The sequence below is a fragment of the Mustela putorius genome, unplaced genomic scaffold (assembly GCF_011764305.1).
Source record: "Mustela putorius furo isolate JIRA1106 unplaced genomic scaffold, ASM1176430v1.1 tig00003854_pilon_pilon_pilon, whole genome shotgun sequence".
Lineage (NCBI taxonomy): Eukaryota > Metazoa > Chordata > Mammalia > Carnivora > Mustelidae > Mustela > Mustela putorius.
In genome coordinates, this window is record NW_025422006.1 from 5,123,019 (window position 1) to 5,148,783 (window position 25,765).

Below are 25,765 nucleotides of genomic sequence, written 5' to 3' on the forward strand. Positions count from 1 at the left end.
TGCCACAATGAGGATGAAGGCAAGAGAATAAACACAAGACCCACAAGGGGCACTGGTGAGATCATATTTGTCACAAGAACAGTAACAGCAAATGCGTACAGTGGACTTACAATTTGCCAGATGACAGGACCAAGCACTTGGACATTGACCGTGCCATTTAATTCTTACTTCAGCCTTCCGAAGTAGGCAGGATGACTTTGGTTATTTTGCAGATGAGAAAACTGAGTCCCAGAGAAGTTAAGAGCCTCCAGGTCAGCCAGCTATGAGGTGCCAGATGCTGGATTGGAACCCAAGCATTGTGGTTTCAAGACCATGCACCCTACACCCGACGAACACACTGGGGTTGCTACTGAAAAACCAAAGGAACGCCTATTTCTAAGGGAAAGGGCTCTTTGTGCCCTCACGAGTGGAACATGCGTGGTTCAGAGGTGAGTGGCTTCCTCTACATCCTCCATGATGCTAACAATGCCAACAGGCCAATGGGTGTTTCCTGCGGGGTCCCCTCGACGCAGGCCGAGGCTCCATGCCGAAACGTAAGTCACTGAAAGTGAGTAGAAGTACAAGAAGCCAAAATGATATGGTTCAAGTATTTGGTTTGGAAGGTTTACCTTGATCTTGAGATATAATCTAAAGTACCTGGAGAGATGGATGGACTTCGTGTCCTTCAAGCAGTGCCCCGCGGAGCCTCCTTAGCCGTAAACATCCCTCGAGCACGGCTCTGCCAGAGGAAACAGAAACATCACGGCCACAGAGAATGGAGACCATAAATCTGGAGGGAAACTAATCTCAGTTGAGCCTTCACTGCTACTCCACAGTCGTATTACCCGGGCTTCTCCGGGTTCCCTCAGCTGCTGTTCCGAAACCTTCCTCACTCTTCACAGCTTTCAGTCTTTTCTCTCAGGATGACCTCATTTCTAAGTTCGGGACCCGCAGCCATCAAAATGGCTCCTTTTATTTTCCCACCCATTTACCCACGGGCCCATCCGCATCAGTACCCGTTCTTTCCCCGTCCTCACCTCTAGCAACAGATGCTTTTCCCATCAGAGGGCACGGCATCTGCCCACTGGACAATGGACATCAGTCCAGCTTGCCTCCTTTGAAAATGTGCTTTATCAATAACATCCTTTTCTTACCTTTGATGTTCTGTTGGCTGTTCCGCTCAGCAGACCAATAGGCTCATCCCTCACCTTAAAAAAAAAAAAAAAAAAACAATTTAAATAACCAATTTTTTTTTTTAGCACCTTCATGTCTTTTTCTTTGATAGCTATTCCTTTGCAAAAGGCAAGCGAGATTTACTCACTCTCACTCCACGTCACTCATGGGCGCTTTGATCCTTTCCAACCCGGCTCTAGGCCTGTGGCTGCCCTGAGACAGCCCAGCTTCACTTCCTCACCCAATGGAAGAAGATTTTTTTTTTTTTAAAGATTTTATTTATTTATTTGACAGAGAGAGAAATCACTAGTAGGCAGAGAGGCAGGCAGAGAGAAGAGGAGCAGGCTCCCCGCTGAGCAGAGAGCCCGATGCGGGGCTCGATCCCAGGACCCTGGGACCATGACCTGAGCCGAAGGCAGAGGCTCAACCCACTGAGCCACCCAGGCGCCCCAGAAGAAGCATTTTTCATTCTCATCTCATGCGACTTGTCCTGCTGACTCTTCTCTCATCTTGCAGTTCTGGCTTTGCCTTTCACGACATTTCCCTCTCTCTTCTGGTTGACGTCTGCACTGGTCACTCCTTGTCTGTGCCTGGACTGGGTTCTATTTCTCTCCCCTTTCCTTAGATGTCAGTGTTTTCTCTCCCATTTTGTTCACCTTTGGGGGATCTTGTTTCCAGTGAGGTTTAACATCTGAATCTCTATCCGGAGCCCCTGTGTCCCACTGTTTTCTAAATCGATCCACCTGGGTATCCCACAGGCACTACAAACTCAGTATGTCCAGAATCGAGCGTGCTCATCTCTGCCTCTTTACTACGCAAAACTGGCTCTCCCTCCTATACTCTTTGTATTAGTGAACGTTAGACCCTTGGCCCAGTTTCCCAAGCCAACGTTCTTGGAGCCTTGGACCGCATTTTCACGTTCCAAGCAACAAACCCTATTTATTCTCTCATTCACCTCTCACGTCTAAGGGGGCCACCTTTCGACTTGATTTAGGTCCACTAACTCCCTCAAGTACTGCCATATAATCCCTGACATTTCTCGCCAGGAATTTTCATTTCCACCCCTCATCCCCTTCACTGGAGGCCTAGAGTTCAAATACAAACATGTGATTCCGTTACGGCCTTGCTTAAAATTGATCGTTAGCATCTCAGGACTCCTAGTGCACGATTTGATATCTTTTGTCTGCCTGGAAACACCTATTCATATTTTTCCTTCCTCTGGGACGTTTTCCAGAACAGACTGCAATGTGTTCTCCTAACGTGTCAGTCAACTTTGTGGATCAACCAATTTTGTAAATCTCATTGTATTTACTTGTTGGCAAGTCTGCGTCTCCACTTGCCTAAACACCCTGAGAGTAGGACCTCGCTTTCTCCACTTTGTATCCGCAGCACGTGGCCTACTGGTAGGCACTCAGTAAACATTAAGACAATGGAGGATATGCAGACATTTCCAGAAAGTGTATAATTGCAATGAGTGAAAAAATTTTGCCTGGGGAATCTCTTACCCTAACAAGAGACCAATATTCAATTACTTCTTTATAATAACTCACTCTCCCTCTTATGGGGAATATACATCCAGAAAATATTGTATATTGAGTAATCCAAAACCATTAAGGTTAACCAGCAAAGCAGAACTAAGGGATGCGTTGTAGCTCCTAGTTGTTTTGAACAAGCATGTTGGAGGCAAATGGACATTGGTACCCATTTATCCAACCTGGGTAACCTGGGGTGAATTTCCTACCCTTCTTCTCTCATCCTCTGTGTCCTGTTTGACCCTGAGATTGGAATTCCAGGGAAAACCAACCCCTACACTAATCTGGCACTTTAGGGTCATGTCAGCCGTACCCCAATGGAGACACAGCTCTCCTGGCATTCGGCACTTCTGGAAATGCACAATTAACACACACAGAGATTTATTGGCTGATATCTTCATCTTTGTCCCATTTCCTTTACATTGATTTAGTGGTGGGTAAAGCTAGGCCAAGAGCATGATTTATCCGCCTGACCTTCAGCCTGGCCTGGAGCCTCATTACAATCCGTATTTTCGTGGTAGGCCTATATTTTGATCATTAAGTTAATTTCCTTGTTGTTCTTTCTTTCCCTGAGCCCCCGAACGAAAAGTCAAATTATGCCTCTTGGGTCAAAAGAGAATCGAGAGACAGAGAGAGGGGGGTATAAGTCAGTCACGGGACTAAAAGATGCAAGTTCACGAGCAAGGGAAATGCAGATGTTCAATGACTCCATGTGAGAACTCCTTGTGGCAACCGGTGCTTATGGGTCAAGACTAAAAAACTCTTTGACATCTAAAAAAGAGGCTCACATTTCTGGCTAGTTAGGGTTGTGAAATATCAGCACAACTGGGAAGGTTAAACAAGGTGTGCCTTTTTTGTCTGCTGTGCAAGGTAGTTATGAGAATTAAATGTGGTTAGCAATTTGCCAACTGTAAAGTTCTCCACTCCTGTGTAGAGTTACCAGAGCGGCCACTTCCTAGCTCCTCTGGATTTTGGGGTCACTCATCTCCGCATCGCTATGGGGGAACTTTCATCTGTTGAGTTCCAGGGAGCACTGGCCTTGATCAGTAGCCCAGCTTTTGCCCCCCTCAGTGAGAATACCAACTACACCACCTGCAGAGTACGTTATTTGCTTTAAAGGCCACAGATCTTTTTCTTATTTTAAAAAATGCAAAAGACTTTCTGTTTTTGAAACAATAAGTGGCACTGACATCTCTCAAGATTGAAAGCACTATTGTCTCATTGTAAGCACCCCCTTATTATGAGGCGAGGATGTTGTTGGCAGGAATGAATAATTAGGTAACTCTTCGCGGGCACATTTTCTTCGGGTCCCAAGAGGAGCGGTACAATTGTAACATCTCCTTGGATTATTTCACAAACATATGGCAAACGAAGCACCTGAGCCAGATGTACAAGCATATTATACTAGGTCTGTTTTAACTTAAAACTGTGAAATACATCAGATGGTGGAGTTATTTTCGTCGTGAACATCCATCATGGAAATAGTATAGAAGTATCTTTTCTTTATTGTCCATTTCACTTGGGCTGGAAATAATCAAGAGCAGAATAGCTTGGAACTCATCACCTGTAGTAGAAGATTCCAGATAAAGTTCAGGACCTAATGAAGTACCTGGTCTGGATTTCCATGGGTCCCAGATGCCTCCACATAGTTTATTAATGCCTAGTTCCAATATTCACCGCCGGCAGGTCTGGAATCTCAATGAAACAATGATTATTTTCAATTCTCTTTCCCTCATCTTGTGTTCTCACTCCTCTGGAGATGCATATAGGTAACTTAATACAGAATTTTTTTAATAATGAGGATGTAGTCTCTACTGATTCAGTAGGGAGTTCCTGGGGTATTTTTTTTTTTTTAGCCTATTTTGTTATTATGACATTGGTTGTTTATTTTACTAAAGACTTATCATCTGGTACTGGCTTTTTGGAATCACAGTCATCTAAGCAGAAACGTCCATCCCATTTGCTGGTGGGAACACCCCATTTCAGAATGACTGGGATCATTTTTAATCCGAGTTACTTAAATTTCAGAATTAGAAGGTGTCGATGCCACTGAACTCCCAAGTGTACCATGTTGTGTGTGTTCCGTCTGATAAGAAAATAAAGAACACACAGGTGTGGGCAACTGTATTTCCCCTTAGATACATACATGCAAATTCCATTCACATTAATGAGTGCCTCTGCATGTGTACTGAAAAGGATGTGGACCTAAAGTTAGGATGGAATCTATTACCTTCTCCAGTTTAAAAAAAAGAAAGAAAGAAAGAAAGAAAGAGAGAGAGAGAGAAAGAAAGAAAGAAAGAAAGCAAGAAAAGACTTTCATCACACTCGGGAGCTTTTTCTGATAAAGAGAAACACACAGTGTTGAGCGTCTGTAAACAATATGGCGGCTCTGGCACCAGGGAAAAGGTACTTACTTTTTATAGCTACTGTGGCATAGAGCTGAGATCTTGGAGTTGAATGACTATGGCTGGCAAATGTTGAAGCTGACAAGAGAGGTCCACTGAGTCTAGGCTATTCTGCCTTTGTGCTGCATCAAAATAAGGAAGCGAAGTATTTATGAACTTAATTCTGATTTTCAATTTTTCCCCCCATTGAAATGGCAATTCTCTGCACGAGAGGATGTATAGATGTGCAGCTCGGATGTGTTCCTAGCCAACGTGATATTCCATAAATGTGGTGCACCTGTGTTTTCTTGGTCACCCTGCTGTCACCGGGGTGCCTTAAAGCGCTCTCTGCAAAATAACTGAGTACTGGAAGGGGGAAGGGCTGGAGTGTGAGGGAAGCGGGAGGATCACCTTTTTAAAAACATTTCTTCTCAGGGCGCCTGGGTGACTCAGTGGGCTGGGCCTCTGCGTTCGGCTCAGGTCATGCTCTCGGGGTCCTGGGATCCAGCCCTGTGTCCAGCTCTCTGTTCCGCGGGGAGCCTGCTTCCCCCTCTCTCTCTGCTTGTCTCTCTGCCTGCTTGTGATCTCTCTCTCTGTGTCAAATAAATAAATAAAATCTTAAAAAAAAAAAATTCTTCTCATTTGGAAAGCCCTGGAATGTAGATTTAAATTCAGGTTAAGGTATAAGGTGTATCCCAGAGATGTTGACAAATCCCCATGTGGGACTATAGGAGCCCACGATGCTCTCGTAACGTACCGACCTACCAGGGATGTCACTGTGTTTAGGATACGCACTTCTAATACTGCAGACCTGCTAAGGTCAGGGCATTCGGGGCCTGTGGTCTCGGGCAGACAACCACCCCCAACTGTACATCACACAGGGGAACCTGCTAAGCCAGCATCTCCTGGTGACCAATGGGGACACAAGCATAGGAATGACCTCCACCCAGCAAGCCCAGCCCTCCCCCATGAGGCTGAGAAATGGACTTTGAGGAGCAGGGCGAAACCACAACAAGCGGGACAAAATGGCCGCCAATGAAGGCAGACACCCAAACAGAAACAGCAATTCTGGGCACCCACCCTGAAGATTTAAACTTCGGACAGTCAAAGCAATCATGTTCTGACCTTAAATGGCCGAGGCCGGGTGGCCACTGGTTGTTCAAAGACTCAGTTCCTCGGCCCTGGTGGTGGCGGCCACGGCAGCAGCCGCAGAAAGTGGAGTTCAGTCCTCTTGGCATCAGATTCTAGAAAGGGGAGGGCCGGGAGGGAGGGAGTCTATTGGCCTAAAAGCTGAAACATCTGCTGGGGTTATTAACAGCTTTTTGGCTGAGTTCAGCAGCGGGGCACCTTGTGGTGGATAGATCCTTCTCTCAGCAATTCAAAACAATGCAGTTAAAGCAAATTTCTCATTTTCAGAGCACAGCTTAATGAGGCATACAGTATTTTAAAAATAGTCACACTTAAAACGGTCACTAGCAGTCACTGCAATCAGTGGTTACCTTCGCCGCTCCATCGAGCTGTTCACTTGGTCGGGATGATTGCATAACACGGATTTTTCCAAAGACCGCTGTAGCTCACGGTTAACTCGCTTTGGAGGAATTTTACATTATTTATGAGGTTTATGCAGATTACCCTACGATGTAAATATTGGCAAACTTGATCAAAACCACTTAGAGATTCTGTGGCTCTCTCCTTTCCCAAAAGTGTGCATTAAACCATTTCGGGCCCAGAGGTCCAGTTCCAGGAAAGGTTCTAGGGGCTGGATTTAGAAGATGAAGCAACAACTGATTCAACTGGCCGTGGGATGACGGCCTGGGCTGGGAAGAACATTGGTTGGAAGTCAGGGGCCGAGCGTTCTAGTCCTTGGACTAACTGGCCGGGTGAGACCTTGTGTGTGTTTGTGTGTGTGTGTGGGGGGGGGGGGTCACTCAATCTTTCTGCCTCAACTTCTTCGAGGAACATGAGCAGGCCTTGTGAGGGATACGCCCTCTCGTGTTTCTATCCAGCTCTGTCATCCTGGGAACTGTGGAGCTCAAATGCAGTGTTAAAGAGCTCTTCTCGTGAGATCCATGCCTGTGACCAAGCTGAGTCTGGTTTGCATCAACCCATGACAGTCTGCGTATATCTGGGTGCGGGCATCAGACGAACGGTAAAATCAAAGAGCTGTGCCAGCCACTTCAAGAGAGTGTACCATATGCTGTAGCAGACGTGGGCAAAGTACAACCAGCCCAGCTGGATTTCCTAGCCGGTTAGTTTATCTGGCCAGACAACAGCATCCAGCTCAAGAAAGGGTCACACGTCGCTTTGTATCCTACTGATCCGGCAGGCTAACTCTGGCAGCAGGAAGGCGGTGACGAGGGAGAGAAAAGGCTGACCCGGGATGGGCCAACATCGATGACGGGGCTGAGTCACCCCCAGTTCCCACCCTTGCTTCTCTCATCACCAGCCCCCATGCCCAGGGCCTGGTACGGAAGGAGAGAGCAGATGGCCAGGTCGCTGTTTCCCCAGGTAAAATCGTAACCTGACCACAAATTGCAGGGGGAAATCATGGGAGGCTGGCTCCCCTGCTTCCTGCATTCTGATCCAGGATCCTCTAGGCACAAAGACAGTGCTTATGTCTATTCAGAAATGATGCTGGTTGGTTCTAAGATACACACTGGTAGGCAAGGGTCTCATGAATGTGGGGGCACTTCTAGCCTGTATAAGCAACAAGTTTCTATCATGAGGCTTAGGGTACAGGGTCTAAGTCACCTTGATTTGGCTTGTCCCTTACCTCAGTCAGTGCTCAAGTCTCACGCACACCTGCTGGGAGCGGCACACAAGTCAAGTTAGTAAGAATAAAACTGAAGCCTTTCCACGCTGCCCAGAAGGGTTCATATGGTGTGGTCCTTTATTCCCGAAGGAACTTAAAGGAAAACCTTCAGAAGGCTCAGGATATCTGAGTCCTACAGCTCAAGGACAGGCATATCCTCACGTTCCTTGATACAGAACCCATTTCGGTGGTCTCAGGCTTGACTCTCACATGGGACAGTGCACCCATCAAGGGCAAACTCCTACCTCTGCAAAGATGCAGGATATTTGGGAGATGCTTCTGACAGCAGTTCGGCGCCCTTGCTACCACTGAAAATCTAGCTGATGTCGCAACCTTGTTCCCCAGAAACACCAGCCAGCCTGCTGCTCTGAGGTTTCCTTGTTGTCCCAGGAGGCTGGCCACTGTTGAATGACCAACATGCTGAGCCCCGTTTACCCAGTTCAAAGCAGTGGGCTGAAAGCCTCAATCTTGGGAGAGGGCAATCTCAGGTCAGGCCACCAGCCCCTCCCTTGGCTTTGTGGCACAGGTTCCCACTGTGTTTCCATGTTATATGGACACTGTCACCTTGTGCAACAATGAGGGAGCCACCAGAGGGTCTGATGGGAGGGAATGCCAGCTCAGGAAGTCTTCTGTAAGTACAGCATATCCCTCATGAGCTTCCATGGAAAGTCGTACCTGAACTTTTCTTCTATGGAGAGACAGACGAGATGGGGAAGGAAGATCCGGCCTTTGTTGCAAAGATAGTGACCAAGGTTCCTGCATAAATGGGATGTCCAGTTCCTAAGTCCAGTGCGACTGAACTCAGGGCTGTAGACTCACAGAAGGCCCACCTAACACATGCTACCATGCTACCCATTCAACACTTCCTTACTGAAGCCTGGGGACTCAAGCTGGAGACTGTCTGTGGTTCTGCTCCCATGGGCCACTGAAAGGGTGGCCACAGAAAGCAACAGTATGGCCTGAAGCTGGCCTTCCACAGACTCATAAAGAGAACCCTAAAATAAGGCTGATGGGAAATAAATATCAATGTGTCACTCTGCTCCCCAACATATCAACAAATCTATGTCAGAAGCAAGAACAGACATGCCCTCCCATCCCATGTCACCCAGAGCATGGATGCTGATTTGCTGGAAATATGCATGTGTGAGTTTTAAACACAACATCACCTATCAAGTCAGGGCATGCATGAGACCCAATAGCAAATATTTTTTGTATTACTGAATAAAAAGTGATAGCATCCTACTTAAACTCTGCCATACTTACACATAATTCTAATTCAGACTCAAAGGGCATGTGTAGTATTTAGTACAATCACGCAGAAAACAGAAAACCTACGGGCCATCTTTACTTTGGCCAATAAGCTATTAGTTAATTTTGAAGAAGTCCAACAGGTATATAATAATCTTTTTTCCAAAGTAGAGTAAGATGAAGCATTGTTACCATTTACTGTTAAATAATGTAAGGCCATCATACTTTTTCAGAGTGAGTATGAAGATCTGAGGGACAACCTAATACCTTAACAATTGCTAGAATTTTTCTTCTATAATCTGAAATCAATCAATCAATCATTCAACAGCTATTTCTTAAGGCTGACACATAGATGAAAGATGGAGGAGATAATGCAATCTCGATATTCCACAGCAAAGTAACCATACTCTCAGAGCAATCCAAGGGACGGTAGGGGTCATCGCTCTAATCTGACTGTTAAGTGGGGAGACAGGCTTACAGAGGTTTAGCCCTTGTCCAAGGCTCCAACAGTGAAGTTTCTTTACAACATATTCTGTTACTCATCATAGTTTTAATGAGAAAACCAGACTCCCTTACAAGATATGTTATCAAAGATAGAGTAAATACTCTAAGATAGGACTCTAATCACATTATCTCTTTCATATCCTCCCCCAAATACCCTTCTTTTAGAGAGGAATGCCTACTCTTTGATCCAAAAGGAATAGGACATTTTTTTCTTTAAAACTTTCAGTGGAAAGTCACTGTTGATAGTCAACACTAATCTTTATCAATTCACCAATGGATAAATAAATATTTTGCTGTACTGAAATACATAAGGATATAAAGTAGCACCAACTGTAAGTATTCTGGGGATGGAATACCAATACTGTTGAGTACTCTTTATGTTCCAGATACCTGCTAAGAGCTTTGAAAAGTATGTGATTTATCTTAATTACAATAATCTTGTAATTAGGTACTTTTTTTTTTTAATAGATGAAGACACTGGGATCCAAAGAGGGGAAGAAAGCTGCCTAATGTTACATCATTACTATGTGGTAGAGAGATGCTTTAATATTAGGCTACCCTGTCTTGACCTCTTTGTTGACCTGTATGTAAAACACATATGCCGAAGGATATATGTTCAAGAGATCATACATAGTAAGTGATGGGCCCTAGACATAATAAGTGACAGGAGAATTCAGAGAAGAAATCACTGCAAATATTCCTTGAGTGAATCAGTGATGAATCCTGCCAGGTTAGAGTGCTTGGCTACCATGTTCCATTGAGAAAGTAGAGGAGCCAAGTCTTAAGGAATGGGTAGGTTTCGATCAGCAAACATGGCAGGGAAAAACACTTCTACTTTGGGGACATGGATCCTAGCAGAGAAAGCATAGTAAAGAATCATGTGTAGATTGTCTTGGCTAGAAAGGAAGGTCGCCTTTGGGAAGTCATGAAATGAAGCTAGAAAGGAAGCCAAGGTTCGGACTCTAAAATAAATTCAGTGTCGAGGTAAAGGGTTTGGGTGTGATGCTTTGGATAAGAGCAGACTGTAAAAAGTTCCTTGAAGCTAGATTAGGGAACCAGAGAAAGGAGAGTATTTCAGATTTTCCTATGACAGTCCAGCCATGAGGTAGCAATGGTAGTGATACAATGAAAACAGACTTAAAAGGAATTTATGGGGTAAAATAAGCACTGTTCTAAGGGGATAAGGGATTGATTGCAAACCCATGTAGATATCATTCCCTTTAGGGACCTGCTATAATAAAGAAGATTCATCTGTTGACTACTCAGTTATTGAATGCCTACTAGGTTGAATGTCTACTACTTGATGCTACAGCCCTACTCTGTGCTGCTAAGGGATTTACATTCTAATGGATGCTCTGGGGACTGTGGCTTAGGCTGATAGGAAAGGGCAGACTCATGATGGGGATTGCTTTCGTTAGAAGACAGTGAGTGGGAGGGGAGATTAAGGCAACCCAATGTAGAACAACAGTAAAGACTAATGTCTTAGTGGGGAGACCAGCGTTAGAAGGAGAAATTAGCAAGCCCTACAGAAGTAACCAGGTATCAGATCATTTCCAAATTATAAACTACTGCCTTTGCATTCCCCATGAACACACCCCTTCAGCCTTTTTATCCTTCAACCTATACCATGCCCTGAATCCACGGTTCTTTAGTGCTCTTTTGGTGTCACTAAAATTTTGCCTATCAAGGAAACAAGATTTGAATAATTTTATTCGTTTGCAACACAGGAAGATATCTGACTATGTCTGATTGCTTTGGGAGTGCTATGAAATATTTTTATTCCATGAAATTCTTTAGGGCAGTGCTTCTCACAACTTAATGTGCACACAAATCACCTGAGAATCATGTGAAAATGCAGCTTCTGATTCTGTATATCTGGGATGAAGCCAGAAATGCTGCGTTTCTAAGCTCCCAGGTACTACTGCTCCCGGTGGTCCTCAGAGTTAACTCTGAAGCCTTGGTATCATGATGTTATTATATCTCACACTGCCCTCTGTCAATGAGGATACTGAAAACAACTGTTTGTATCCTGGAGGTGTGAAACTATTAAGACAAAGACAATAAAAAGAGGAAATTAAACTATGAGAAAAAAAGGCATGTACAAATTTTGTTATGTAGACAAGAGTATGGATCAATGACCAAAGAGAAGGGCATTATTATGGGGAAAGACCTCCAGACTGGGTGGTCCAAGGAAATTTCACAGAAAGGGCTGCTTTTGAATGGGTCAGGATTATAGTAGGCAAAGAAAGAGAGAAAAAGAATTGGGGTCATAAAATAACATCAGTGGAATATTATTTTGATTATTGTAGATTTGTAACACATTTTGACATGGATGGGTCCTCTCATTTACCTCTCAATTTTTTTGTTTGTTGTTTTGTTTTGATTTTATGGAACGATAGATCGTCATTAAGTTTCAAGAAAAATATACTGATACTGTTTTGGATTTCATCAAGTTTAAGGACTATTTGATAAGGCATTGACATTTCTTTAATATTGTCTTCCTGTTGCTATGTTTCTCCATTTATTACAGTCTTTATGCTCCTCAATAAATTTTCCAGTTTTCTGGGAACAGTATCTTTTTTTAAGGTAGATTTTTTTTCTTAGGTATTATATGTATGTTTTAGTTACTCTTATTAATGATTTGGTAACTTTTACTTTGGAAACATTCTCTTTAGTTAAGAACTATCTTTTCTTTTCTAATAAAATTATAGTTTATTTCCTTATTAAATTTCTAATCAGTTATTGCAGATACATAGGAAAAACTTCTGAATTTGTATACATAATAGGCATGTTCTTTTCACATATAAGTTTATTAACTTTATTCTTTTCAAATGAGTCTTCTGAGTTTTTCACATAAATAATAACATCTCAAAATCACGATAATAATGTTATCATTTGTACTCCATTTATCTTTTGTACCTTATTGCATAAGCCAGGACTTCAAAAATGTTTAATTAGAATGTCTAATTATGTGAATACCTTTGTTTTCTATTTTGTGTTGTCTTTTGTGATTTTTATATCCAGATCAATATTACTGAATCATTCTTATTTATCTTCTTTATCAAAACAAATTTAATATTTGTGTTTAATTTTAATTAACAATAATAATCCCAGATTACCATTAGTCCTTAAGGACTCAGCCTTTCAAGTCTTGAGTTCTAGTTTTGCTTCCTTTCTTGAATTTTTCAAAACAAACACCTGAGTGGCATTTTAATTTTAGTCTTCAGATTGCTGAGATTTTTACACACATAGAAAAAATGGTTTAGGTTCAAACTATTGGGTTACAATTTCTTCTTATAAAAAATATCTTTAAACAGTCGCTCTTTACATAGTTTTAGGTTAAGCCTGAGTTTGTTTTGTGTGAGATAATAATTTTCTCCCCAGACTGAATGTCAGAGAAATTCGTTGCCAGTTCTCTCTGGTCTCAAACCAAAAGATGTCCAGAAAGGGACACATTAGCTCAGCTGTGGTTAGAACCTCAGGCCTTGGGCACTTCTACGAAGCTGGGGGTGGTGACACATTGCATTATCCAGGCAGCTCCTGCTTTTCCAATGCATGTTTGAATGGAGGCACGTTTCTAGAAACAGATGGGGAGTTGAAAGTCTGCCTGGTGGTGGGCAAGATAAACAGAAAAGACACAATCGGAGCTGTGCCTTGAGATGTGATGAGTTTGCCAGGCCATGCAATGGTAGATGGGAACAATTCAATCAAAGAACCAGCATGCAGCCAAAGCACAGAGGTGGAAGAGTGGGCAATTTCACAAAGGAAAACCACGGGGTGCGTGAAGGGGATAGCCGGAGCCGGCAGGTAAGATGGGGCCAGTTGGAGCAACACCCAAAGAAAAATGGGTGCTATTCTGAAGGTAATTGCCATTCAAACCAATGAGGGGTCATCAAAGTAAGAAAGCTCGGACTTCCTATGCTGACTCCTGTTCAGACTTACTCTTCTGGTGGTCAGCATGGGATCTGAGGGTGGGCCACTTGGGAGCCTAGGGAGGCCTAGAGGAAGATCTGCAATTGGAAATGCAAACAGATCGGGGACAAATGAAACACATGTTTGGGGATTTGAACAGACAAGCATGTAAGGGAAGGAGAGGCAGAGAGAGAGATGGAGGAGCCAGGAGGACTGTTGTTTTTTTTTTTTTTTTTCCAGAGTATACAGAAGCCATTCTGGAAAGAGCTATAAACAGGGGTCTGGAGGTTGGGAGAATGTTCTGAGATGGTGAAATAGAACTGGGCATGTGTAAGTGGGAGGCAGTGCAGTTACTCAGAGAGAGATGACGAAATGTAGAGCAAGAGCTAAAAGTTGAGGCCAAACACCATGAAGAGACTGGATGGGTCAAGGACTGAAATACGCTCTCGGATTTGCAAATGCAGAAGTGAGTCGCCTCAGCTTGAGGAGTTCCCATTCAGTTGTGGAATAGAAACGAAGTAAATAGAAACAGTGGTTACGAGAGAAATTAGGAAGGAGCCTGTGTGATCTTCTAGAAGCTGGAGGTAAAGGGAAAAGAGAAGTATGAGGTAGTTGAGGTAGAGGCTAAGAATTTTTGTTTAATTGATATTTAAGGTTGAAACTGAGGAAGCAAGTCCCCAAATTAAGTTTGGTTTATCCTAGATCTTCAAGTTATTTCTGGTTTCAGTTCCTTGACTGAGCCACAGGATCTGCCTACCTTTTTGCTAATTTATCGTTTCTTCCATTATCTTCCAAATATTATTTTTTTCTCCAGAAGACTGTTCAATTGTATTTTATTACCTTCCATCTTAATGATCTTACTTGATAGAGAAAACCATAATTTCGCTGAAATCAGCAATCTAGAAGTAGAAGGCATCTTGGATCATTTTCTCTAAACTACTCTGCCCAACTGTAATCCCCTTTTAGCATCCTTGACATATATCTAGTGAAAATAAATTGCTACTTCAGAAGGAAGCCAATCAGTTAGGTTAGACATACCATACTTAACAGCATGTCCGTGTTAGCTCAGCTGGGATGTATTTAGCGTAATATTAGATGACTCCAATTCAAAATTGTTTACACAAAGATGAAAACAGAGTATTGCATCTAGTAAGTGTTGCAGTAGGCAAGTTTCACAGTTTGCAAAGTCAGTGTTTCAACATAATGTCAAAGACTCAGGATTTTTCTTTCTTTTCACTGGACTATATTCAGTGTATTGGCTTAGTGCTCCTCATTGTCACAAGATGGCTGCCATTCTCCCGAGCATCACATGCAATCACCAGACATCTGGCAGAAGGAACAGGGCATATCCTGCTTGACTGTTTTTTATTAGTGAGGGGACCCTTTCCAAAAGCCTTCAGAAGATTTCCACCTTAGTGTTGCACACTGACAATGAGTGTGGGCAACAAGATACACCACCTGGGGTAGTATTCTAGTTCTACTTACACACTTTCTTGAACAAGTAGTTTTTGTCTTTCTAGCTCTGAATTTCATCAGCAGCAAAACTTAGAGAGTCCTACAACCTACCTCATAGGGTTGGTGTAAGGATTAGCATCAATATATATGTAAAGAATTGGGAAAAGTGTCTGGCATAGAGTGAGTGCTCCGTAAGTGTCCATTATCATGCATTCAACAAACCTAACTGAGCATTGGGTCCAGTTCTTAATCAGCCACTGACAAAGGGAAGAGGGTTACTGTAAGTGGCTTTGAAAACTCAATATTTGTCCTTGAAATGGGGGCTAAAATGGGGATTTGTATACGGATTATGACTAAAAATCTGGACTCCGTTAACAGGAAAGGGAGAAGGGATAGACGGCTCTTGGGGAGGCAACCAGCAGCACTGACCACACAATGCACAACCTGCCCATTACTCTCATTCCATTCATTATCAGTTCGCCGACAGTGGGGATATTGGGAGAAGAAGCTGGAGGCAAAGACCATATTATTCTTCACATACAGCCGACACAAACACGGTGGAGGTCAGAGGCACTGACACCCGCCCCTTACCCCCAGCCAAAAGTCCACGTGTAAATTCTGACTCCCCCCAAAATGACTAATAGCCTGTTATTGTCCAGAATTCCTAACGATAACATAAACAGTGGATGGACATGCATTTTGGGTGTTATATGTATTGTATACTGAATTCTAGCAATAAAGTAAGCTAGAGAAAATAAAATGTTACTAATAAAATTGTAAGGAAGAGAAAATCCACGAATAGTAGGGCATTTAGATATGAAACAAATCTGTGCATCGGTGGATCCCAGCGTACAAACCCAAGTTGTTCAAGAGTCAACTGCCCCGGCAATAAGTCGCTAAGACTCATATTCTAAGTATATGCATGCTTGAATCCTACTACTAAGAGAAACCTGAAACTATAGTAAAAATACTGAACAATTAGTTACAATATCATCTCAAACATCAGTTTAGAAAAACTTCTATGTCTACGTCAATTTGCAAACATCTTTCCGCCGACTTTTCTCCCTTAATGCTCACAACCACCAGGTGATAGACGAAGGGTGGGCTCTCTTACCCTTCACAGATGATACCGATGCTCTTGGAGCTCCAGTAGAAACTTGGATACAGAGTTAAGGAGTAGCAGATTTTCAACTCAAATTCAGATCACCCATTTCTGAGTAAGAAGTTTTTCTTCTCAATCGCAGTGGTTTTCCTGTAAAATAAAGACATTCTGAAATGTTTTCTTCGGCCGTCATTAGCAGGGGCTCGCTGCAATCTTATGGCCAAGAATCAAATACAATGTGCCAAGTATATGCCAGACGATGTAAGCACATGGCCAACTGTGCCATTCATTCCCAGAGAAGCAAACACACACGTTTACATGTCACTACTCTATGGAAGGGTTATCTGGAGTCTTTTGTTATTATGAACATTCTTTCTTCAAGGGCCCAGTGCTAATTGCTGACTCCTATTTTTTTTTTTTTTTTTCTAAACCAAAACTGGCAATGGGCTATTTGGAAATGTGATTGCAGAGGATATAATTTATGAGAAACCTCTTCACAAAAAGAGCTGTTCATTAAAAAAAAAAAAAGTTTCATCCCAGGGAGGCAAAATTTGGATAAATCTCCATTAAAAAGCATGTGAGATGGCCAGTTATGTATATTTCTTCTTTTTCAAGGAAATCGTCATATTTGATAGAATGGGATAGTTAGTGACCTTTAAAAAACTTTAATTACCCTTTTAATAGAAAACATTTGACATGTTTTCTAAGAGTGCCATAATCATTGTTATCATGTTATCATGATATGCCCAAAGTTTCTGTCAAAGACTCCAGCTGGGACCCCTGCCCTCTGGACATCTGGTTACTCCCTCTGCACCCTATTTCTATGGCTCGTGAGGGTATACAGGCCTCCCTGTGATTTCTAGGTGTTTCTAGGACTTACTTTATGTTTTTCTTTGCATCTGTACTCCAACATCCTAGTAGGAGATTGAGGATCTGTTCTAAATGAAAGAGGTATGCAGCCACAATCTCTTCACTGTTTTATTATTTTTTTATTTTTATTTTTAAAGATTTTATTTATTTATATGACAGACAGAGCACAAATAGACAGAGGCAGGCAGAGAGAAGAGTAAGCAGGCTCCCTGAGAAGCAGAGAGCCTGATGCGGGCCTCCATCCCAGGACCCTGGGATCATGACCTGAGCTGAAGGCAGAGGCTTAACCCACTAAGCCACCCAGGCACCCCTCTTCACTGGTTTTAAAAAGAGACAAGCCACTCACTCAAATCATTTCATGAATTAAATAGCCTTGGTAGGGAAATGGAGGTTCGGGGGGTAGGGTTATACTGAGAATCATTTAGACTCTCCCTGCCATTTTAATTCCTATCTGGGAATAAATGGAATATTACTCTCCCTCCCTCCACTACACCAGCCATCCTCTCCCCAAGGTCTTATGATCTCCATGGTCAGGGTATTTTCTCTTACCGTTCCCCTTCTAGGAGGAAATCCAGTGTGAAATCGTAGTGTCAAACAGTATTTTCCCATTTCTTTGTATTTTTAGTTCACCTGTCCAGTGTCTGCGCCACAGTAAGTTTAAATAAAAGACATTAATCCAAATTTACTTGTCCAGACTTTTCGCTCTGTTCTTTTCGCAGGTGAGATCATAAATTGGACCAGAGGTTGGCAACTGAAGCATGATGGCCAAATCTGGCCAGACTTTTTTTTTTTAAGATTTTATTTATTTATTTGACAGAGATCACAAGTAGGCAGAGGCAGGCAGAGAGAGAGAGAGAGAGAGAGAGAGAGAGGAGGAAGCAGGCTCCCTGCTGAGCAGAGAGCCCGATGCGGGACTCGATCCCAAGACCCTGGAATCATGACCTGAGCCGAAGGCAGAGGCTTTAACCCACTGAGCCATCCAGGCCCCCCAGGCCACACCTGTTGTTACCATTTTTTGTCTAAGGTTGGTTTCACACTCATGCTCCAAGACAGTGGAGCTGAATGGTTGTGACAGAGACCATGTGGTCCCTTAAGCTGAAAAGATTAATAAACTGGCCCTTTGGAGAGAAACTTTGCCCTGATTTAGGCAATATTCTTGAAAATACTTTACTTGTCCCTAGAGCTCTACTGTTGACAACATTTTTATTTATCTTATTTATCTTGCTCCTCTAGCACCTCTGAAATGCCTGTTCTCTCCATTGTACAGAAGGAAATTAGAGAAAGACAAAGACCATATGATTTCACTAATATGTAGAAACTAAGAATCAAAACGAATGGATGGACAAACAAACTAAAATGGAACCAGACTCATACATACAGGAACAAACTGGTGGGTTCCAGAAGGGAGGGGGCTGGGGGAGGCACGGGGAAGGGGATTAAGAGGTACAAACTTCCAGTTATAAAATAAGTAAGTCATGGGCATGAAAAGTAGAGCATAGAGAATATACTCAATAATATTGTAATAACATATGGTGACAACACATTGTGGTGAACATAATTTAATGTATAAAATGATCAGGTCACAAGGCTGTACACCTGAATCTAACATAAAATCGAATGTCAATGATACACCAATTAAAAAGTAAAATAAAATAAAATAAAATATCCAAAGTGTACAGGGACAGGGTTAAGCATAGGATGGAGTAAAGATGGAAAAAAGGGAAATAGATATGTAGTTTCTCCTCTAATCTCTTAATTCAGACAATTAAAGCCCCATAGGAATTTCCTATTCAAAAAAGGAAAATTAGAAGTGACTAACCCAAGATCACAGAGGGGGTACCTGACAGCTTTGCGATTGATTAATACAAACTGACGTGTTGGCACACTCCGGATGATGCCCTACTCCGTTTATTCTGAATTCTTGAGGTAATTCTGCCTGTTCAGTTCCCCTCCCTGAAAACGTCAGGAGGTAAGAGACATTTGAATGAAGAAGAAACAACCATGGCTGAGTTCTTCTGAATTCTGCACTCCCTGGAATGGATTAGAAGGCATGGAAATGCCCCAGAGCCCAAGAGCTACCATGGATGCACGGGTACCTCAGAGCCCAGCTGCTGCTTTGGCTACACTTTGCCCCTGGTGGGACTGTTGGCTTGGCCTCCTCACTCTGAATTCAGTGGTCTTTCCACTATATTAAGCACACTGTTGAATAATGATAGTACAAATGAATGATCATGATTTCATTAGGAAAACACAAAAGAAGAGATGAAACTTTGTGTTGGAGTCCAAATGTGGCCATCACCAATTCCATACCGCTTTGTAGGTACATATTTCTCCTCAGCACCAGTGGGTGGTAGAGTCTAATTCCTTTCCCCCTTGAATCTGGGTGCTCTTAAGGGAAGGTCTGAGGTGAGACTTTTGACATTAAGTTATAAGAACTTGGCAACCTCCATTTGGCTTTCTTGGAAGGCTCTCGCTGAGAAGTTGCCTCTCAGAACCTCACTGCCATGCTGTGAGAAATGAAATCCACATAGAGAGGTCAAACAAGTGGTCTAGTCAAAGACTCCAGCTCATCTCAACCAACAGCTATGTGAGAGTGTCATCTTGGACGGACAGTCCAATGGAGCATTCAAGATGACTGCATGAGAAATCCTAAGCAAGAAGCAAGCATCCTGACAACCCATAAGTCTGTGAAAGTTAATACACTATTGCTTTGAGCCACCACATTTTAGCACAGTGTTATGTAGCTACAGATAACCAAAGAAAAGTTTTGGAATGAAAAGGTAATTTAAGTACATACAAGATGAACATATTTTGTGAAACTGGTCAAATTAAAAAGAAGCCTATGACCCAATTATAACCAGAGAAAGTACTTCCCTGAAGTTAGTGTGACAAAACAAAGTTTCAGATTTCTTTGGACACTTACTCTGAAAGGGGGTGGGTGAGATGTGTGCAGGTGAGAAGATGTTTCTCCAGCGTAATCATGCCTCAAAGGTGTTCGCTGTTAGCAAGAGAGAGTTTCCCTTGTAGATGCTTCAGGCACAAGAATCTTGCTCCTGGTGAAAATTAAAGAGGTACAGAATAGAAATTCCTCAGTACCTTCCAGGATTAATCCAGGAATGAAGATTTCCAAACTTTGACCTAGAGAAGGGGGGCCATGGTTGGAGGAAGGACAAAGGAATAGAAGAGAGAAGAGGAAAGTTGTAGGCACTCCAAGAACACCTGGGTTTCCACCTGAGGCTGACTTTGTATCCCTGGAAGGTAATCCTATGGGAAAAGAGAAGACATGGTTTGCTCTACCTGCAGTTCCTCAAGATACTCTCAGCTGACTAGTCAAATGGTCTATGCACCTCAAAGTGAATTCTTTTCATGGTTTAAGATCTCATTAGTGTCTGGATTTCAGTGAGCTTATTCTCCTCACAGAGAGAAGGGTGATCATCTTGTGGAGTAAGGGGTTGTCTGAAAATGTCTCTCTTCAGCTTTAGGACAAGGAGGTCCCAATATTGTGTTTCTTTAGTTTTGGAAGGGGTGTGTGTGTGTGTGTGTTCAACAAGGTCAACGCTCTGAACAGTAAGTTTTAGCCCTTCCTTCTCCAACATACCGCACCTGCTCTCCCAAGCTCGTTGCTTCTACTTTCTCTTTCTCCCTCCCTCTAGTGCTGGGTATGTTACTCAAGCCTCCAGATCTGCTCTGCACTCATTTCTTCCTGGCTCTGCACAGGAAAGCTGACTTACAACAACTTCATCAAGGGACCCCACCACCACCTTGCTCTCCAGTTCTGGTTGAGTCCAACCAATGGAGAACCTCAGAGAAAAGAGTGAAGAGAGAGATCACAGGGAGATCACCATCTTTATTTTTCTGGCTTCGTCTCCATCACCCTGGACCAGGGGTGTCCCTTGTTTGAAGGTATGAGCTCCTCTCATGATGCCCCTCTCTGCAGGGTACGCTGTTGAATAATGATAGCACGAGTGCTCCCTCCCCTCCTCTCTTGGGCCTAGAAAAGGTACCAGCTTTGCTTTTACTAGCTCAGTGTGCTGCAGGAACCCTCATGGTTTCCCTAAAACTCTGTAAATAGTCTTTTTATTCAATTTATTAAATTCACATGGAATGATTCTAATTTGGGCATACCATCTCTTTCCTGCTAGAACCTGATGGATACACTACTCTACACTATTTGGTCATTTCATATTAATATTAATTTGGTTCAAGTTTTTTTTTTTTCCATTCCTTGGCTACTTGTTATTTTAAGTCCAACTGCACTAAAAGATTTCTGGTTGCCAGAAACCAGAAACAAGAAACAAGCAAGTGGAATTTGCATTGGTGGGGGAAGAAAGGGCAGGAAGATTAAAATCTGTCACTCATGAATCACACCTAAAGGAGTCATTCATTTATTCTGACATTAATTTTATATCATATCCTGCCCTTCACCTCCATGAAAGCATTAGTCAGGTCGACTAATGGCTAGGTGAGGGTGGAGAGCTAGATTTCTTCTTCCTGGTGGGGCTGGGATGAAAGATACTACGTGGGGATGCAGCGGTGAGGCGGGCTGGTGGTACAGTGGGTTGGGGGGACGCACCAAGACGAAGCTCTTCTGCACTGTGATTGTGCTAAGAAGGATCATAACTAAGCACATGGCTTCTTGAAGAGGAACAGACAGTTTTTCAATGTCATTCCCATCTTTTCTGTTGTGATTTTGATAGTTTCAAAACCACCCCGTTCTCTCAAAATGTAGGTGATACCGAGGATGTTGTTAAAGGTCTCCTGAATAATCTCTGGGCTTCTAAACTGAAGACCTTCTCAGCAGTGGATATGAAAGAGAGATACTTGATCACAAGGTCATTGTCCCTGCGAAGCCCCCAGTGGTTCTCCATTGCTGAGGACGCAACACTCAAACCTTAAGCCTGATGTTCCAAGTCCTATAATCTGGATTAAGGCTTTCTTCTTAGCTTCATTCCAATTCCTATCTCCTCTCCTACTTCTCCTCTCTTATCTCTCCATGCAGAGTAATCTTCAGCCAAATGAAATTCTTCATTTCGAAGCATGCTATACAAGTGCCTCCCTTTAGTAGCCACCCTCAGGGCCTTTGCTCTGCTTCTCCGCAGCTGGAAGCCCTTCCTTGAAATACCCAGCCTCCCACCGGGCAGGGAGCTATGGGAGGAAAGGGTGCTTGATTTCACATTTTGTGCATCTCTCCTGCATAGCACAGTACCTTGCACATTCTAAGTATCATCAAAAGAATTTGTGGAATAAATTAAAGTAGCTGATCCAAATGGCAGTTTTTCAGTAACTGTTTCTAATTTTCTTTGCTTGAGGAAAAACAGGCAAGGTTGAGGTTCAGCAATGAGAGAGGTAGACAGCGAGAGTTCTGTATTACAGGGTAATCCTTAACTCTTCCTTTTCAAGCAACATCTATTTGTCTATCTATCAATAGATCTATGTTGATCTACTAGACCATGTTCATGCACAACTATAAGGACAGGGATGAAAAACAAATTAAAAAGAAATCTTCAGTATCACCATTTGCTAGTAGTAAGTTCTCCGTAAATACAAACTCCACTGAGGATTGATACTGTGTAAGTTCTTCAAGGTGCTGTGGGGGAGGGGACAATTTCTTTCATGGTTCCTCTATATCTATCTGGATAAAGAAGACAGACCATGGAATCGAGAAGAAAGCCAGGAATTGAAAAGACAGAGTTGAACGTCTTAACAATTTTTCTTTCTGATTGGGAAAATGTCCTATTCTGGTGTTTAATGTTGCAAAAAGTTTCCTTCAGTAAGGATCAGTAGGAGTTAAGGTTAGATGTGGCCCAGTGCCTAGGGAAGTCCTGTGGGCAGGCCAAAGGAAAGCAATGGACAAAGCAGGGCGGAAAATGTTACTTCCAAATCGTTTTATTCCCAGAAGGGGGGCTCCAGCTCCAACATTTACCCTGTACCTTATAATAGCACTTGGGGAACCATTAAAAGCGTTTGGTGTCACTATTTTAATTAAGAGTGAAAGTTCTACAAGGGCCAGACACGCCGAGGCTCTGTCAGTAGTGGTCATAGGGGAGAAGTGGAATGTCAAATAAACGCAGGCTCTTGGCTTCTAGCACAGTCCTAGAACCCCTGATTTGAAGCACATTTGGAAAGCGTACTTCCTCTAGCAAGGAAAGTGGAGTTGGTACAGTAAAGTGTGATGCTGGGTGTTCTCTGTATATCTATCCAGATCTATACCTGTAACATGTATGTCCACTAAAATACAGAATCCAGAGTCAGCTAATGAGAGTTCACATTTTTTGCTAAGGATCGCAAAAGTGTTGTAAAATTGGATATGTGGAAAGCTCAACTTAAATCTTGAAATATGACTTCTGACAGCATCTGCCACATGTGGAGCCTTCTTTTTTAAGCTTCATCCTTGGATACCTAGCTTGCATGACATATGTGACTTGACAATCAGTGAGGAACTACAATGGGCATATCTTTATACCTCCTTTCGAGATTGCACAACACGTCATTTTATTGACCAACAGTTCCCTGAAAGTGTACTTATTTCAGGTTACTCCACCTCTCTGCACCTTTTATGATAAACAAAGAACCCTCTTTTCAAATTCCTAATTTATCATGACACAATTGCTGAATGAGCAGATTCTGTAACCTACCTACACTCTTTTGGCTTTGGAGGGGATCCAGGGATATTTACTTTAAGTGGATTGCAACCTTACTATAATAAAATACTGTTTGTGAAACATTTCCCAATAACCGCTTACATTAGAATGTTATGCCGTTAACGATTACTACTCTACCCAGGGTACACTATATCAGAGAAAACACTAAACTTTAACTATTTCCTCCTTTGGGAATCTGAGAGATCACTTTGTGCAGATTAATGTATTATGTATTCTACGCTCTGTAAAAATGGCCCTTGACTGCAGATTTGAGTATGCTCGCCCTTTGTAGAGAGCTGTGTCCATGAAGACAGGGATCCACAAACATGTGATGCTTCTACATATATTTAGAGGAAACTTCAGCATGTGGAAAAAAAAAAAAAGTAATTTACGTACAACTTTGCTTGGCCCAGCAGTACCCAGTTCAGGAAATACCTCCAGAGCTGCAGACACTAGTGTGTTAATGTCTTTGATTACTTTCATATGGTACACTTGGAATTGTTAAAACACAGCTGCCACACATCAGAAGGTACTAGAAACAATCTGTTGGACAATACAGCAAAATGGCAGTAAATGAATTTCAGAAATACCCCATGCTAGTTACTAGAGGATGATTTACATGAAAAAAAGAAAAACAACAAAAATTTTAAAAGTGCCAAACACATCAGGAAATATCCCCCTAAGTCACTGGTCTTTTTTGGTCTCAAACATCCCTTCAATATTTTGCTGTATACCAAACTGGGGTTGGAGGGGGGAAGGAATATACATATAAATATAAAAAATATATAAAGGTAAGATATAAATATATATATATATTACATAAATAAAAAATATATAATATATAAATATTTTAAAAATATGAAATATATATACTTTCCCCAATATTGGTTAATAAAGTTTTTTTCCTTCCAAGATAATTTTGTTTGTTAAAAGTAAAGCTTGCCAGTTTTAGAGGACTAGTTATTATCCAGAGGTAGAATAACCACCTTGCTAGAGCAAATTTTAAGGGGTGAATTTGTTTCTAACCCTAGCTTCAAAGTGCTATGACATCTCATCTAGCTTAAGCAGTTACCTATTCTATTCTTAAAACTTTCCAATGAAGATGATTCAGCAATGTGTCTTAGAAGAAGCTCGTTTGGTGTCAAACCAGTCACCTAAAAGGACTTGGAAAACGTCAGACATAATCCCAGTGGGTATGCAAAGTTACTAAAACACAAGGGAGGGACCTGAATTCTGTTTCTACCAATATTTTTAAAGCAGGCTCAGTTTTGAGGATGGGAAGTGACACAAAGTATGCAGGTGGTCTGATTGTTGCTAATGGAGTAAAACGCTGTTCCCTACATTGCTGATAGATCACAAGTTCTCATTAGCAATGTGTTGTTTCAACAGCACTGCGTTAGAAGAGGCACAGTCTGAACAGTAGAGACAACTGATGTTCCAGCAAAATGAATGTAAAGTATTGATACATGCAAAGGGCAAGTGTACAAAGATGTCAAAGGCATGAACTTGAAAGTGATCTGTCAGCACATACGAACAAATCACGATTCTAAGTTTGAGGCAGGAGTCCTCAATCTCATTTACCTGGAAAATGAATAAGACAAGGGTTTAGAGACACCCTTTTTTTTGTTGTTGTTGACCTAGGGTGAGTGTTTCCCCCAACTGCAGAGAAACTGAAAATGAATGTTTAAAATTAATACAACTAATTCTTTTTTAAAAAAGATTTTATTTATTTATTTGATTTGAGAGAGAGAAAGAGGGAGAGCATGAGATTGGGGAGGGTCAGAGGGAGAAGCTGACTACCTGCTGAGCAGAGAGCCCAATATAGGACTCAATCATGGGACTCCAAGATCATGACTGGAGCTGAAGGCAGTTGCCCAACCAACTGAGCCACCCAGGTGCCCCTCAACTAATTGTTAAAGAGCACTTACTATGTGCCAGGCAGTCATATGCTTGGGGATACAGATGGGAATAAGACAAATGCCTGGCTTTTTTAGTACTTATATTTTGTTGGAGATAGACAGGCAATAGATAAGTAACCAAAAAAAAAAAAAAAATCAAACAAGATAATTTCAGCTAATGATAAGTGTCATTAAAACCGTAAAACTACATAATGTGCGGGAGGGACTGTGGGTGGAAAATGGGCTAAAAAATTG

General features: G+C 42.2%; 1 long non-coding RNA gene across 1 annotated transcript in view; it reads right to left on the reverse strand.

Annotated features, from left to right (window-relative positions):
* Positions 1 to 25,765, reverse strand: part of LOC101679616 — a 169,600-nt gene that overhangs the window by 19,210 nt on the left and 124,625 nt on the right. Inside the window, exons 4-8 of the long non-coding RNA XR_006601959.1 lie at positions 16,114 to 16,251; positions 6,194 to 6,312; positions 5,099 to 5,211; positions 1,134 to 1,187; positions 637 to 718 (exon numbers count right to left, since the gene is read on the reverse strand). This is a non-coding gene — a long non-coding RNA (uncharacterized LOC101679616). The remainder of the gene's footprint in view (positions 1 to 636; positions 719 to 1,133; positions 1,188 to 5,098; positions 5,212 to 6,193; positions 6,313 to 16,113; positions 16,252 to 25,765) is intronic.